Below are 16,804 nucleotides of genomic sequence, written 5' to 3'. Positions count from 1 at the left end.
TTCTGGTGAAAGTACGCCGGGACGGGGTTTGGTTGTTATTAGTGTTAGTCAAGTATGATTCTCAGTTCAGATCTTGACGGCTCTCCATTGGAGATTCAAGTCAGGAGAGATCTACTCTCACGGGTGCAGGGGTATGTGAGTTGTGGAAACTGTGGGTGTGGCTCCTGAGGGGGCACAGCTCATAGAATCTGGTCTCTCAACCGAGGTTGTTGAGACCATCCTCCAATCCAGAGCTCCCTCAAAGAGGAAACTTTACCCCATGAGATGGAAACTGTTCACCTAATGGTGCAGAGACTGCCAGCTTGACCCAGGTACCTGTGCAGTCATATAGTTCTGGAGTTTTTACAAGCCAGGTTCTCTGCAGGGTTGACCCACTCCACCTTATTGCTTCTCATAATTTGCTCCATTGTCCAGTACTAATGCTCATCACAGTGGACAGGTGTCATTATGAGCTTGCTACGCAACCCCATACACAGCAAACTGTGATGCACTGTGTGCTCTGACACCTTAGTGTCAGTGCTAGCATGAAGTTCTTCAGCAGTCTGAGCTACAGTAGGCTGTCCATCCTTGCACCACTTTTACTAACTACTAATCGTTACTAACCATTGTATACCAAGAACAGCCCAACGAGAATTGACATTCTGTAAATGCTCTCACTGACTTAGCTAGTAATCTGGCCAATACTATTTGGCCCATCATACCATTTGTTTTCCTATTTTCCTAATTTAAATTCCAACACATAAAATGTAATTTAATAATAATAATAATAATAATAATAATAATAAATATTTAATATTATATTCATTAAATATATTATTATTGTTTTTTTTATTGTTGTGGCTGATCAAAGAATTGTGATAAAGACATTACTGTTTATTACATTGGAAATGCTACATAAAGTTAACAAACAAACAAACAAACAAATAAAATAAAAAATTTAATAGAGTTTGTACATTATTATAAATGCAACATGTTTAGGCATTTCAATAGTGTTGCCTTCAAGAAAACTGTATTAAATAAATAAGATAATAAATAGGCTGCAGTTTTTCCTGTCTAGTGAGAATTGTTACACAATTAGATAAGTCATATATGCATCAGAAATAGGATCATTTACTACAGACATGTTGATACACATTTTATTAAATTCAAGTTTATTTGTTTAGCGTTTTTATGATACAAATCATTACAAAGCAACTTTACAGAAAACTAAGTTTCTACAATATTTATTAGTAGCCCGTAAGTGGTGACTGTCACTTTATGTGCATGTGACAGAATTTTTCAGAAAAAGTAATACAAGATGGACGGTCAAACGCAGCACTAAGATCAAGTAAAACTAGCAATGAGATGCAGCCTTGATCTGAAGCAAGAAGCAAGTAATTTGTAATTTAAACAAGTGCAGTTTCTGTGTTATTGTGGGGCCTGAAACCTGACTGAAATTCTCCATGCAGATCATTTTTTTTTTGCAGGAAGTAGCTCAATTGAGCAGACACAACTATTTTCTAAAATTTTAGACATAAATGGAAGATTTGAAATGGGCCTATAATTTGCCAGTTCACTAGAATCTAGTTGTGGTTTCTTAATAAGAGGCTTAATAACCACCAGCTTAAATGGTTTTGGGATGTGACATAAAGATAACATCGAGTCAATAATATTGAGAAGCAGTTTTTCGTCTACAGGTACACTGTAAACCCTGATAAGTTCACAGAACTCAAAAAATATTTTGTAACAGATTACACAAAAACATTTAAGTGATGTTTTTAAATGTTTACATAAACTTAAAAAATTTAATTCCAGTTGCCTTAAATTATCTCAGAGTTATCTTAAATAATTATATTTCTGAACTTATAATTATAGGGAGTAATTCACTCATAATTTTATCTATGTTTCAACTCCTATAATGTGGGAAATACACTCAAAATTAGGCTTTTGCTGTCCATCCTCAGTCTAACCACAGGCTCTACTCTTCACCACAACGGTAACACTACAAATCCAACATAACATAAACCTTTGTAAAATCTAATATAACAACATTTATGTATTAACTTATGTCCCTCTATGTTAATCTTGTGTAAAAACACAAAATAACACTTAATTTCTAAATTTATTTTCCTTGTTTTCTGATGCAAAGCATGCTGGGAACTAGAAAACACAATCATTTTAAGTTCACCTCACTACAACAAATTTTTGAGTTAACAGAACTTATTTAAATTAAGTCCAATGAACTTTCGTTATTATTTGAGTGCAATTAACTAATTTCATTTGATTAATTTCACTGTTCGGTTTTACAGTGTAACAACTCTTTCAGTAATTTAGTGGATACAGGATCTAATAAATATATTTTTGGTTTAGATGCAGTGATAAGTTTATTTAGCTCTTCCTGTCCTATAGTTGTAAAGCACTGCAGTTTATCTTGCATGATACAAAGAAATGGTCTGGAACATCATCGCTTTGAGGTACAATATCTATATCAGTAAGATCGATTCCATGTGATATAATTAAATCTAATGTATGATTAAAATGATGAGTGGGACCACTGATATTTTGCTTGACTCCAAAAGAGTTTATTAGGTCAGTAAACGCAAGTCCTAATGCATCATTTGTATTATCAACGTGAATATTAAAATATCCCATGATTAGCACTTTATTTTTTGCAGACACTATAACATTAAGCAAAATTATTTCGGCTGAGTTAAACCTGTATCCTGTTTTCTGAGTAACATTGAGAATATCACTACATATTTTTGCAACACCTCCCCCATGACCAGTCTGATGGGGCTCATGCTTATAACAGTAGTTTGGTGGAGTACATTTACATTTACATTTAATCATTTAGCAGACGCTTTTATCCAAAGCGACTTACAAATGAGAACAATAGAAGCAGTCAGGTCAACAAGAGAACAAAAACAGAATACAAGTGCCATGACAAGTCTCACTTAGTCTAGTATAGAACGCAAAGCCAGGTGTATATATATATTTTTATTTTTTTTATGAAAAAGACAAGAAAAGGAAAAGTACTGGTGTTAGTAGGTTAAGTGCAGGCGAAAAAGATGAGTCTTTAGATGTTTCTTGAAAATGAGTAAAGACTCCGCTGTACGAATTGAGATTGGGAGGTCATTCCACCAGCTGGGCAAAGTCCAGGAAAAGGTCCGTGAGAGTGATTTTGAATTTCTTTGGGATGGCACCACAAGGCGTTGTTCACTTGCAGAGCGCAAGCTTCTGGAAGGCACATAGGATTTAACCAGTGAGTTTAGGTAAGTTGGTGCCGTGCCAGTGGTTGTCTTGTAGGCAAGCATCAGTACCTTGAATTTGATGCGAGCAGCTACTGGTAGCCAGTGTAACCTGATGAGGAGAGTAGTAACATGAGCTTTTTTTGGCTCATTGAAGACAACCCTCGCTGCTGCATTCTGGATCATTTGCAGAGGCTTGACAGTACATGCAGGAAGGCCCGCCAGGAGGGCATTACAATAGTCCAGTCTGGAGAAAACAAGAGCTTGGACAAGAAGTTGGGTTGCTTGCTCTGACAGGAAGGGTCTAATCTTCCTAATGTTGTATAAGGCAAACCTGCAGGACCGGGTCGTTGTAGCAATGTGGTCAGTGAAGCTTAATTGATGATCCATCACAACTCCTAGGTTTCTGGCTGTCCTCGAAGGAGTTATGGTTGACGAGCCCAGCTGTATAGAGAAGTTGTGATGAATCAATGGGTTAGCTGGAATCACCAGTAGTTCAGTCTTTGTAAGGTTAAGCTGAAGGTGATGGTCATTCATCCAGCTAGAAATGTCACTCAGACATGCTGAAATGCGAGCAGCTACCGTCGGGTCATCAGGCTGGAATGAGAAGTAGAGTTGGGTGTCATCAGCATAGCAGTGATAAGAAAAGCCATGCTTCTGAATGACAGATCCTAAAGATGTCATGTAGATGGAGAAGAGAAGTGGTCCAAGTACTGAGCCTTGAGGAACCCCAGTAGCAAGGTGGTGTGACTTAGAAACATCACCCCTCCAAGACACACTGAAGGATCTGTCAGAGAGGTAGGACTTAACCCACAGGAGAGCAGTTCCAGAGATCCCCATCTTTCTGAGGGTGGACAGGAGAATCTGGTGATTAACAGTGTCAAAAGCAGCAGACAGGTCCAGTAAGATGAGTACCGAGGATTTTGAAGCTGCTCTTGCTAGTCGCAGGGCTTCAGTAACCGAGAGCAGAGCAGTCTCAGTTGAGTGGCCACTTTTGAAACCAGATTGGTTGCTGTCCAGGAGGTTGTTCTGTCCAAGGAACATAGAAAGCTGGTTGAACACAGCCCGCTCAAGTGTCTTTGCAATGAATGGAAGAAGGGATACCGGTCTGTAGTTTTCAAGAAGCGCTGGATTTAGAGATGGTTTCTTGAGCAGTGGGCTTACCCGAGCCTGCTTGAATGCTAAGGGAAATGTTCCAGATTGAAGAGAGGAGTTGATAATGTGAGTAAGTGAAGGTATGACTGAAGAAGAGATCGCTTGAAGGAGGTGAGTGGGGATAGGATCAAGTGGACAAGTAGTAGGATGATTGGACAGGAGAATTTTGGATCTCTGAGAGTGGGGAGAAGGAGGATAAAGAGTGTGCATCAGTCATTGTGAAGTTTTCCTCAGTCTGTAGTGTGGAGAATTGTTCACTGATGGATCTCGTCTTATTTGTGAAGAAAGCTGCAAAGTCATCTGCTGTAAGAGTCGATGGAGGAGGTGGAGGCGGCGGATTAAGAAGAGAAGAGAAAGTCTTGAATAGTGTCCGAGCGTCACAGCAGCTGTTAATTTTGTTGTGGTAGTAGGATGTTTTAGCTGTGAAGACATTTGCAGAGAAGGAAGAGAGGAGAGATTGATACACACTGAGGTCCGTAGAGTTTTTTGATTTCTGCCATTTCCTCTCTGCAGCCCTGAGTTTAGAGCGATGTTCACGGAGAACCTCGGACAGCCAGGGGGCAGATGGGGCAGTGCGTGCTGGTCTAGACAACAGTGGGCAAAAGTTGTCCAAGCAAGATGTTAAAGTGGAGCAAAGAGTGTCCGTAGCACTGTTCGTGTCCAGAGCAGAAAACTGAGAGAATGGTGGAAGAGAGGATGAAACCACAGCAGATAGACGAGATGGAGAGAGTGAGCGTAGGTTCCGTCGAAAGGTGACCTGCGTTGGAGTGTGTGCCACTTCAGGAGTAAGTGCTAGGTTAGCAGTAATGAGGAAGTGATCAGAGGTGTGCAGTGGAGCAACTGAAGAGGTGTCCACAGAGCAACCACGCGTGTAGATGAGGTCAAGTTGGTTGCCCGATTTGTGAGTCGCTGTAGTGGACATTAGCTTGAGATCAAATGAGGTGAGCAGAGTTTGAGTCAAGTTGAAGTCAGCAGCCTGGGGTTTATCTAAGTGGATGTTGAAGTCACCAAGCAGTACCAGAGGAGTACCATCTTCAGGAAAGTTTGATAGCAGCACATCCAACTCCTCCAAGAAGTTTCCCAGTTGACCTGGAGGACGATAAATGACCAAAAAGTGGATTTTAACAGGGTGGATTACAGTAATGGCATGTGATTCAAATGAACCAGTACCTGTAGGTGATGGCTGAAGCTCAAATTTCCATTCTTTGGATATAAGGAGACCTGTACCTCCACCCCTCCCAGTGGTATGAGGAGTGTGGGAACAAGTGAAATTAGTAGAGAGGGCTGCAGGTGTGGCAGTATCTTCAGGTTTGATCCAAGTCTCTGTCAGTGCCATGAGGTTGAGACCGGAATGGATAGCAATAGAGGAAATTAAGTCTGCTTTGTTAACTGCAGACTGGCAGTTCCAGAGACCAACTGGAATAGAGAGCATAGTAGTAGAGGTCAGAGGGACATGCCGTAGGTTTGTCAGACAGGCCTTCCTGCGACGTACATATCGTGCTCTCCAAGTGTTAGTAGTGATAGTAGAGATCTGAAAGCACATAGTGACTACAAGTGTAAGATATATTTGAGAACAAACTATACAAAGAGTGGAAAAAAAGAGAAAAACAATACTCAGGTGCCCTGTCGGTGTCCTTGCTCGGTGGAGTCGTGCAGGTAGAGTCGATTGTCTTTACACTCATCGGTCTTCACACGAGGGTTGCCACAACTGCTGCTGCGGTGAAACCTAGTGCTTTGTATTAGCCTGATTACCTGTGATCAGGAGTAGTCTCGTGTAGACCAATATAATCATTTGGTTTTAGCCAGGTTTCAGTCAAGCGGAGTACATCAAAACTATTATCTGTGATCATTTAATTTACAATAACTGCTTTGGGTGTGAGTGATCTAATATTTATGAGCCCAAGCTTTAAAAATTGTTTTTGTTCATTTTTTTTTTTTTTTTCTGGTTTAATCATGATAAGATTTTTTCTAGATCCTACATTAAATTAATATTTTGACCTCACTATTCAGAGAACAGACACAGTCTTAACAGATTGGACAGCGCAAGTATCATTCTATCATTTGAGCGTTTAGAACAAAAATCATCATAATAGTTATTTGAGAATTGGCTTACTAGTCATATGGAGCAAAGTGTTCTGGAGATGTTGTCAGAGAGCAGCTCCACTCCGACACTGCTGGGGTGCAGGCCATCAGCGCGAAAAATCCTAGGACACACAGAAAAGATTCCAATTATTAACAAATAAAAGTTTCTGTTGTTTACACCATGACAATAACCATTCTTTTAAAGCAACAAGTATACTGAAACTTTCATGTCCTCATCGATTCGTGGGCAGTGGTCCTGACACGATGATCATCGGCAAGGGTGTCATGCTGCTAACCGTCTCGATCAGGCTCCTGAAGTCCCTCTTCAGTGTCTCCGTCTGCCACAGCGTTGTGTCGTTAACCCCGGCATGAAGTACGACCACTCTGGGGCTCTCATTGTCCTTCAGGATCAGGGGTATCTGTGCAGAAACATCAAGAACACAGGCACCAGGGAAACAGTGAGTGTGCCCTTTACCTCCGTCTAATGTAGCACGGATGTGTCGGACTATGGAGCCTCTGACGATCACAATGTTGGGGGGCAAATCAGTTCCGGGTGAAGATCTCGAAGACCAGAGGGGGAGAAGTCGTCGCCCGGGGCCTGGCTCGCATCCTCCGCTGTGGTTGCACCCAGGGTCTGTGGTGTCCCGGCGCCAGAGTGAAGGACATCTGGAAGGATCGCGGGTACACCGGGCCTGTGCAGAGAAACACATGGAGTTAAAGTGGTTGGACTGTTAGCAGTGCGCTGTATACTTACCCCGGACTTGTGAGCATCAGCCCGGGAGGTTTCCAGCATGGCTCTCCGCTCTCTCAGCTGGGCCTGCCTAACCTCCAGGTAGGGAATGGTAGTGACACATGGCTACATGGCTTTGTGGATAAAGGATTGAATAATTGTATATCAATATTCAAAGGCTCCATTTTTCATCGGCAATGAGAATTAATTGCAATATGCTGGCCATAAGGAATACACAATTGACACAGAAAAATTGTAAGCATTAAAATCACCAGGAAAAAAAATTGCCTGGTCGATACAACACCATCGTTGAGTTGTACAATTTAAACATAACTGAAGATCCAAGTTATGTACATAGCTCTCAAAGAACAAACTAAGCATTAGAAGTGTTGGTCCCGTGACAAAATAATTAGCAGATAATGATAACACTAATATATATATAAAATCATTTATTGTGTTTTTTCAAGGACTGTATTCTTTGGTGCATTTCATATGTACAAGACATCGTTTTCAACAGTCATCTTGACAAACAGATTAAGTGCATCATTAATAATCAGGACTGTTTTGTAGTTAATGAAGAAACTCCAGAACAAATTGTAAAAAATCTCCTACCTCAGCCAGTACTAATTTAAAAGGTAAGACTTTCATCCTTTGGTTTTTCCTTGCTTTCATTTATTTGCAACAAACTTTATTCCCCATATGATCGATCACTGAGAGTTTTCTGAATTTGTTTGTAGAAACCCTCATGGCACCAATCTTTCAGATAATAATTCCAAAGATTTGTCCTAAAGCCTGGACTATTTCTTCAAACATATTTATCCAGCTCTGAAACACAAACCAGTAGCTTTTGATTTCAGTGATCCATGTTATTAGCTTCTACTTTTACTGACAGGCTATTCATCTTTTCTTTTCTTTCCATTTTTTATTTATTCTTTGCCCTTTTTCTACAGAATTTTCAGGTTCTGACAGCAAATAAACTAGAACTTTTCTTTTTGTTCTCACCTCTACCACAAACTGCTCATCTATACTACTGCTCAATTATATTTTGAATAATGCTTAATGCATTTCCCAAAAACATTATTAGATGTTAATTTCCAGATTCAGTAAAAATGATCTTATCTTAATGTATCCAGTTAACAAGGATATATTGTGAGAATCAGTATTTATAAGCTAAAAGCTACCTTGTAAAATTTGTTAATTTCACAAAAAGTTAGGTATATTTGGTAACGTACTTTCAAAGGGATTCTGTGGCAGATAAATATGTGCATTGAGAAATGGAAACACAAACAAATAGCTCTCTCTAGGTACAGACCTTCTTGCTGTATGTTGTGCCGTGTCATCTGGATTCTTGAAAATAATATGACCAGGATTGCTTTTCCTTCATAAAAACAAGGAGCCAGAGTTAGATATGCATTATTCGCAGCATAGCTGAAGTTAGGCCTTTTTATCTATAGTGAATCCACCTTAAATCCAGAGAAATCACAGCTTAATAGAGGACACCAAGATACATTTTTTGTCTTATCATCTCCAATATCAAGGAAATACTTGCAAGTAGAGATTAAATTCTATAGAACTGTTAAACCAACCGGCACTATTACGGCTGTTTTAAAAGTCTTAAATGACCTTGTGGGGTCCCTAAATGAAAAACACCACTGTGCATGTATTTTTATTGATTTAACCAAAGCATTTGATACAGACCATGAGATTCTGTTAGATAGGCTAAGAAGTGTTGGTCTATCAGACGATGTAGGCTCGTGGTTTAATGCTTATTTAAAGGGAAGAATTCAATGTGTGCAAGTGGAAGGTATCAAATGAGACTTAAAGGGTTAGTTCACCCAAAAAGGAAAATTATGTCATTAATAACTCACCCTCATGTTGTTCCAAACCCGTAAGACCTCCGTTCTTTGGAACACAGTTCAAGATATTTTAGATTTAGTCCGAGAGCTTTCTGTCCCTCCATTGAAAGTGTGTAGGGTGTAAATTGTGTAATTGGTCCAAAAATAGCGAAAACTATAACTTTATTCAGCATTGTCTTCTCTTCTGGGTCTGTTGTGAGCACGTTCACTGCAGTTTAGTGATATCCCGTACCCGAATGAATCACTCGATGTAACCAAATTTTCTAGAGCCATTTCACCAAATCGAACTGAATTGTTTGAAATGGTTCACATCTCCAATGAACATTAATCCACAAATGACTTGAGCTGTTAACTTTTTTAATATGGCTGACACTCCCTCTGAGTTGAAACAAACCAATATCCCGGAATAATTCATTTACTCAAATAGTACACTGACTGAACTGCTGTGAAGAGAGAACTGAAGATGAACACCAAGCCGAGCCAGAAAACGAACGAAAGATTGACTCGTTCTAGAGTCAAGAACCGGTCTGAATCGGTTTTCGGATCACCAGAAGTGATGGGAAGTTTGGTTATTTTCTGCAAAACGGTTCTTTCGGACAGTTCGATTCAATAAACCGGTTGAAGAAAACGGTTCACTGGTTCTTTTGTGCTTGACGTAATGACGTCATCGGCGATGATTGCCCTTGATTCAAGCCTTCGGTTTACCCGCGCTCATAACATTAGCACAGAATCAGTTTTTCATCTTCAGTTCTCTCTTCACAGCAGTTCAGTCATTAAAAAAGTTACCAGCTTAATTCATTTGCGGATTAATGCTTACTGGAGACATGAACCGTTTCAAATGATTCAGTTCGATTTGGTGAACTGGTTCAAGAAGATCCGGTTACATCAAGTGATTTGTTTGCGAACCCGATATCACTAAACTGCAGTGCAGTGAACGCCCTCACAATAGATCCGGAAGAGAAGACAATACTGAATAAAGTCGTAGTTTTGGCTATTTTTTAACCAAAATGTATTTTCCATGCTTAAGAAAAATTCTAACGGACCCTCTGATGTCACATGGACTACTTTACTTTGAAGATGTTTTTATTACCTTTCTGGACATGGATAGTTTACCGTACACACACTTTAAATTTAGGGACATAAAGCTCTTGGACTAAATCTAAAATATCTTAAACTGTGTTCCAAAGATGAACGGAGACGACATGGAACGACATGAGGGTGAGTTATTAATGACATAATTTTCCTTTTTGGGTTAACTAACCCTTTAAGGGAAGTGGGTACGGGAATCCCCCAAGGATCTGTATTGGGGCCATTATTATTTACTATATAGCAAGGTTTCACTTTTATGCAGTGTCATCCATTGTTCTGCTCTTACACCACAACAAGCTCTGGATAATTTACATTCAGCATTTAATATTATTCAAGCAAGGTTTTTTACTTTAAAGTTGGTTTTAGAGTTTTGAGGAAACAAAATTTTTGTGGTTATCAAATTCTATAAATTCTTTAGATAGTTCTGCAACTCTGCAAGGGAAACAGATTGATTTAGTCTCAGAGTACAAGTACCTGGGCCCGTATTCATAAAGAATCTTAATGCAAAAAGTAGCTCCTAGTGAAAAAATTCTAAGAAAATTCTTAGAAATGTGTGCGTTTATTCTTAAAATTAAAGAAAAAATTCTAGTTAAGAAAAAAGTAATTCAGAAAGCATCTTAACCCTTAAGAGGTCTTAAGGTCAAACTTGTTAGGAGCACAGACGAGGACTTTTAAGAGGCCTAAGAGTTTCTTTAGCAGAGGAGAAAATGGCAGAGAGACGAAGAGGCAGAGGAAATGTGTTGCAGACAATGGATGACAGTGAGTTAATAAAACACTATAGATTAGATCGTTCAGGGATCATGTTTGTGACTGATCTTATTAGAGACGTGCTAACATCTCCGACACAGCGCAGAAATGTCATAGCGCCAGAAATTAAAGTAATCACTACATTACGATATTTGGCAACTGGGAAAATGCAACAATGCAATAGTGATGATTTTCTATCTGTCACAACTTTCTGTAAGCAGAGTGATCACACAAACAATTACAGCACTTTCAGAACATCTTATTGTGTCGCAGTTCATTTAGTTTCCACTGGACATTCCCACCTTGCAGGCTCAAAAAACTGCATTTATGAATATAGCAGGCTTATGTGTGCGCACAAGCAGGGGAAATGAACCGTTAATAGTTTGTGCTACGCTCCCATGTCTATTTCTTGTCCCTTGCTGTGACACCCGGCCCAAGTTTTCATTTAAGAATGGCCTTGTGTTTATCTACTAACTGGGCTAACAGTAAACACTGTTCCTCTGTCCAGTTTGGCTTTCTCGCCCTTCTTGGTTTTGATTCCATGTTTGATACATTAAAACCAACGTTCAAACCACTTAAATAGGACAGCAATCACTGTAATTGGAAAGAGTGAAAAAATGTGTATTATTTTAAGCCAATCAAATACCTTATAGGAAATTAAAAGCATGGTAAAAAAAAAAAAAAGGATTTATATAAACCTACATATAATGTGTGTGTGTGTGAGAACGGTCAAATAGGAAAAATTACGCATGTTAATTCAAAGTGAGAATTAGAATAGACCCTATACTTAAAATCACTCTTTTTTTTTCTTATTGGACAACCAACCAATCACAGTCTTCAAAAGATTGTGTCATACATAGCAACGGGGTCAACCCCGCGTCCTCACTATGATGAAAGTTTTTGTCTTTTCCTTACTCAGAGTTGCTCTCAGATCGGTCCCGAATCTCTCTTAAGCTAAGACTCCTACGTAAAAGATTTTAAGCTAAATTAAGAGTTTTCTGAGAGGATTCTTAGAATCTTTATGAATACGGGCCCATGGGATCATAATTGATGACAAACTTCGTTTTAATTCATATTAATTATCTGAGACAAAAGATAAAGAAAATGCTAGGATTTTATTTTAGAAATACGTCTTGCTTTTCATTTAATGCAAGAAAGAAGCTTGTGTCTGGAACTTTTTCACCGATTATTGACTACGGGGATGTAGTATACCAGCATATCTCTTCTTATTCTCTTGCCCCCTTGGAAGCTTTGTATTACGGTGCCTTAAGATCTATTACGGATTGTAAATTTTCTACACATTATTGTACATTATATAATAGAGTTTCCTGGTCTTCAATTGCTGTTCGAAGGAAAATGCATTGGTACTTATTGATTTACAAAGCAATTATGGGTTTCTCGCCATCCTATCTCTGTTGTTTGATTCAACAAAAAGTAGTTGGTAACTATTAATTTCATTTCCAGTCTTATTATAATCTTCATGTACTCACAGCTCGAACTAATCTAGGTAAAACTGCTTTTGAATATGCTGCACCATCAGACTGGAACTCTCTTCAAACAAAATTGTGGCTAAATCAGTTGGTGCCTGTAAGTAATTTAAAGGTCCCATTCTTCGTGATCCCATGTTTTAAACTTTAGTAAGTGTGTAATGTTGTTGTTAGAGTATGAATAATATCTTTAAAATTCTAAAGCTCAAAGTTCAATGCCAAGCGAGATGTTTTATTTAACAGAATTTGCCTACAAAAAAACAACCAATTTGGACTACAGCCCTCTAGTTCCTGCAGTAATGACGTCACAAAAACAGTTTTTTAACTAACCTCCATCCACATGAATATACAAAAAGGGGGGCATGGTCTTTTTGCGCTACGACGGAGAAGAGGAAGAGTTCCATTTGTGTTTGTAGCCATGTCGTCGAAACACTGTTATTTTCAGTCACCAATTCAGTCACCAATCACCTTTGTTTGGACTTCCCAGGGACACTGTACTTGGAGATTAATGGTTACAATTTATGCTTAACTTGGTTCCCGAAAATTATAATCCACATGTAAAACTATGTGCAGCACATTTTGCTGAGGACAGCTGGCTAAAGACAGCTTCCTCAATCTCAATCAGTTTAATGCTGGATTCGCACAAAGATTATTCCTGAAAGATGGAGCAGTTCCCTCTTTGTCTGGAGAAGGCGTTGTTTATGGACCACAACCGGTAAGTGTATTTTATTATTTAAGTTGGTGCGTTTAACAGTTTCTGTAATTTATTACACAAAGGGCAACGCTGTTAATTTTTGTTAACTAGATGTTAGGGCTGTGCAAAAAAATCTAACGCGATTTTCATGCGCATCTCGTCAGTAAAAACGCTCCAGTGATTATTAGTACATCTCCAGCACGTGAGTTCTAGCCCAATCACGTTAGCAGGAGGGCCGCGTGCGCTAAGCTGCTGTTGAATCACAACACAGGAACCGCTGGCACAATCAGAACTTGTTCTTGATTCTTAATCGCAGTGAGGTTCTCCCCTGGTTAAATAAAGGCAAATAAATAAATAAATAAATGGTCCTTAAATAGTTGATATAGTGGTGCTAGAAAATTTATGAACCCTAAGATATTTTGTGTATTTCTGCATTAAAGGGGGGGGGGGGCGTTGGGGTGAAATGCTCATTTTCACTCAATATCCTGTTAATCTTAAGTACCTATAGAGTAGTACTCCATCCTTCATAACTCCAAAAAGTCTTTAATTTTTTTTATATTCATAAGAGAAAGATAGTCTGTACCGATTTTTCCCGGAAAAACATGAGCGCCTAGAGGCGTGACGTGTGGGCGGAGCTAAAGAATCACGAGCGCTAGTAGGCTTTTGCGTTGAGAGCGTTTGGAAGCTGTGACACAGATCCAGAGGCTGAAATTTAAAAAGAGCAGCATCAGCAAAGGCGTCTCTATGTAGTATGTACTGAAACTGTATATATTTGCTTAGCGGTTTTGGAAAATGACTAAGTTCCACTTTGTCGTCTTTTTTTTTTTTTTTTTAAGCTGTACATGTGGAAAGTGCAGTTTGATGACAACATCGCATGTTGTTTACTTGATGTGCTTACGCGCCGATAGCTAAGTTAACAACACAGAGATATTTCAAGCAGTTTTACTCACCGCCTTAAGAAATAAACGATGTGCAAATCCGGCGTCAAACTGGGCCTTGTTTGTAAAACAAGCATCTTCTAAATGCAGGGAACAACTCCATTGATGCTCTGTAAAAATAAACTCCATCCACTGGTCCCTTAATGCTGTTTCTCTTTTGGTAATCTGTGCAGGGTTGTCTTGCCCTGGCAACCAAAAACAAACTTCTTTTGTGACTTTTCGCAACGCTCTCGCTCTGATCAGTGAATCGCTCTGATCAGTGAAATGTGTGCTCAGCCTCGCTATACGGGAGCGCGCACTCTTCCGGCAGACATGCCTTAGGACCCATATAAGGAAATTCCGCTCCATTTAACGGAACAAAAATACTCCTTCAAACGTACAACTTAATTTTTGAAACTTTGTCCATGTTTAGCATGGGAATCCAACTCTTTAACAGTGTGAAAAACTCAGTATGCTCAGTATAACTAATATATATTAGTGACACTGAACAAAATTATAAATGCAACACTTTTGTTTTTGCCCCCAGTATCTGGTGTGGCCACCATTTGCCTCACGCAGTACAACACATTTCCTTTATTTAGAGTTGATCAGGTTGTTGATCATGGCCTGTGGAATGTTGATCCACTCCTCTTCAATAGCTGGGCAAAGTTGCTGCATATTGGCAGAAACTAGGGGTGCACCGTGCACCGATCCGATATTAGGGTCGTATATCGGCCGCAAAACTCACAAAATAGCTGGATCGGGGATTCGAAAAATTAACAGATCAACGGGCCGATCCGGGTTTTTTTGTTTGTTTGTTTTTTGTTTTTTTTTGTCGCAGGAGAACCTACGTCATTCGTCAACTTCACGTGTGTCGCATGCTGGAAGCAACATGGAGCGAGCCAGAGAGGCGGCTGTGTGGAGATATTTCACGCTTGCCACACCAACTAATTCGTCGGCTGTTTGCAATGTCGGCAGTGTAAATGTTTCGAGGGGGCGATGGCATTACGGCAAAGTACAGTACTACCAATTTAATCAAGCACATCCAGAAACACTTTGCTAAGGAGCACGCTGAATTCCTTCAGCTCAACAAAACAAAAGGAGCGGACAATACCGCCCAGCAACTAACTTTGCAGGATACATTTCAACAATGCAAAACGTTTCCGATGGAAAGCTTGAAAGGATGTCAGTTGTTGAAGATGAGGGCTTCCATCGCCTACTGGAACACTTAGATCCGAGGTACTCTCTTCCATCACAAAAGTATTTTTCAGAGACTGCACTGCCAGAACTGTATAAAAAGGTTTACGAACACGTCTCGAAAGAGATTAAAGGTCCCATTTTTCGCGCTTTTTTGAAGCTTTGATTGTGTTTACAGTGTACAATATAACGTGTTCATGTTTCGCGTGTAAAAAAACACAGTATTTTTAACACAATTCACCTATCTGTATACCTCTGTTTTATAGATGCGCATGAAAATCTCATTCGTTTTTTGCACAGCCCTAACATCTAGTTAACAAAGTTAAACTTTGTGTAATAAGTTACAGAAACTATTAAAAGCACCAACTTAAATAATAAAATGCACTTACATAGTCTTACATGTGGATTATAATTTTCGGGAACCGAGTTAAACATAAATTGTAACCATTAATCTCCAAGTACAGCGTCCCTGGGAAGCACAAAGATGATTGGACTCCAAGATGAAAATAACAGCGTTTTCAACGACATGGCAAACGAAAACGCAGCTCTTCCTTCTTCTCCGTCAGAGCGCAACAAGACCACGCCCCATTTTTGTGAATTCATGTGGCCGGGGGTTAGTCAAAACACTGTTATAGTGACGTCATTACTGCAGGAACTAGAGGGCTGTAGTCCAAACGGGTTGTTTTTTGTAGGCGAATTCTGTTAAATAAAATATCTCGCTTGACATTGAACTTTGAGCTTTAGCATTTTACAGATATTATTTATACTCTAATAAGAACATTACACACTAACTAAAGTTTAAAACATGGGATCACGAAGAAGGGGACCTTTAAAGATATAAAAGCTATGAGCTTTACTACAGATATATGGAGCTCTGCTGTGAGTCCAGTGTCGCTTTTAAGTTTAACAGTCCACTGGTTGGACACGAGCTGTACACCACACGGTGCAATGCTTCAAGCTAAAAACTTTTATGGTTCACACACCAGCTTTGAATAAAGTGCATGTCATACTCCGGGACAATGCAAGCAACATGAAAAGGCCATGTACAACATGGGGGTGCGGAGCTTATGCTGCTTTGGGACTACTTTCACAAAGGAGTGTGAGTGATGCCATTGCAATCGATAGACAAATTGTGGGGCATTTTAAACATTCTCTACTTGTGTAATCAAGGCTGCAAGATATCCAGCTCCAGATGCAAATGAAACCAAAATGCCTGCAACAAGACGTCAAAACAAGGTGGAATTCTACGTACTTGATGATATAGAGTATTCTGGAACAGAAGCGAGTTCTCTGTGTTTACATTGCTGACCATGACCTGCCCAGTATACTGACCACTAACCAGTGGGCTTTGCTAGAAAAAAAAGCACCATTTGAAGAGCTAACAAGGAAAGTACGTAAGCTCATCGACTGCTTCCACTGCTGACGTCATTCTAGCTATCACAGTCCTCAAATGCATCCTTGCTAAAGAAGGCGATGCAGATACTGGCATCAAAACAATGAAAAAAAAAAACTGCTTCAAGCTGTCAACAAACGCTTCGGCACTGTGGAAGATGAACCCCCTATATGCACTTGCCACCCTGCTGGACCCGAGATATAAAGATAGGTAAGATTGTTTTACCTAAT

The sequence above is a fragment of the Carassius auratus genome, chromosome 9 (assembly GCF_003368295.1).
Source record: "Carassius auratus strain Wakin chromosome 9, ASM336829v1, whole genome shotgun sequence".
Taxonomy (NCBI): domain Eukaryota; kingdom Metazoa; phylum Chordata; class Actinopteri; order Cypriniformes; family Cyprinidae; genus Carassius; species Carassius auratus.
This window is presented reverse-complemented; position numbering follows the sequence as displayed.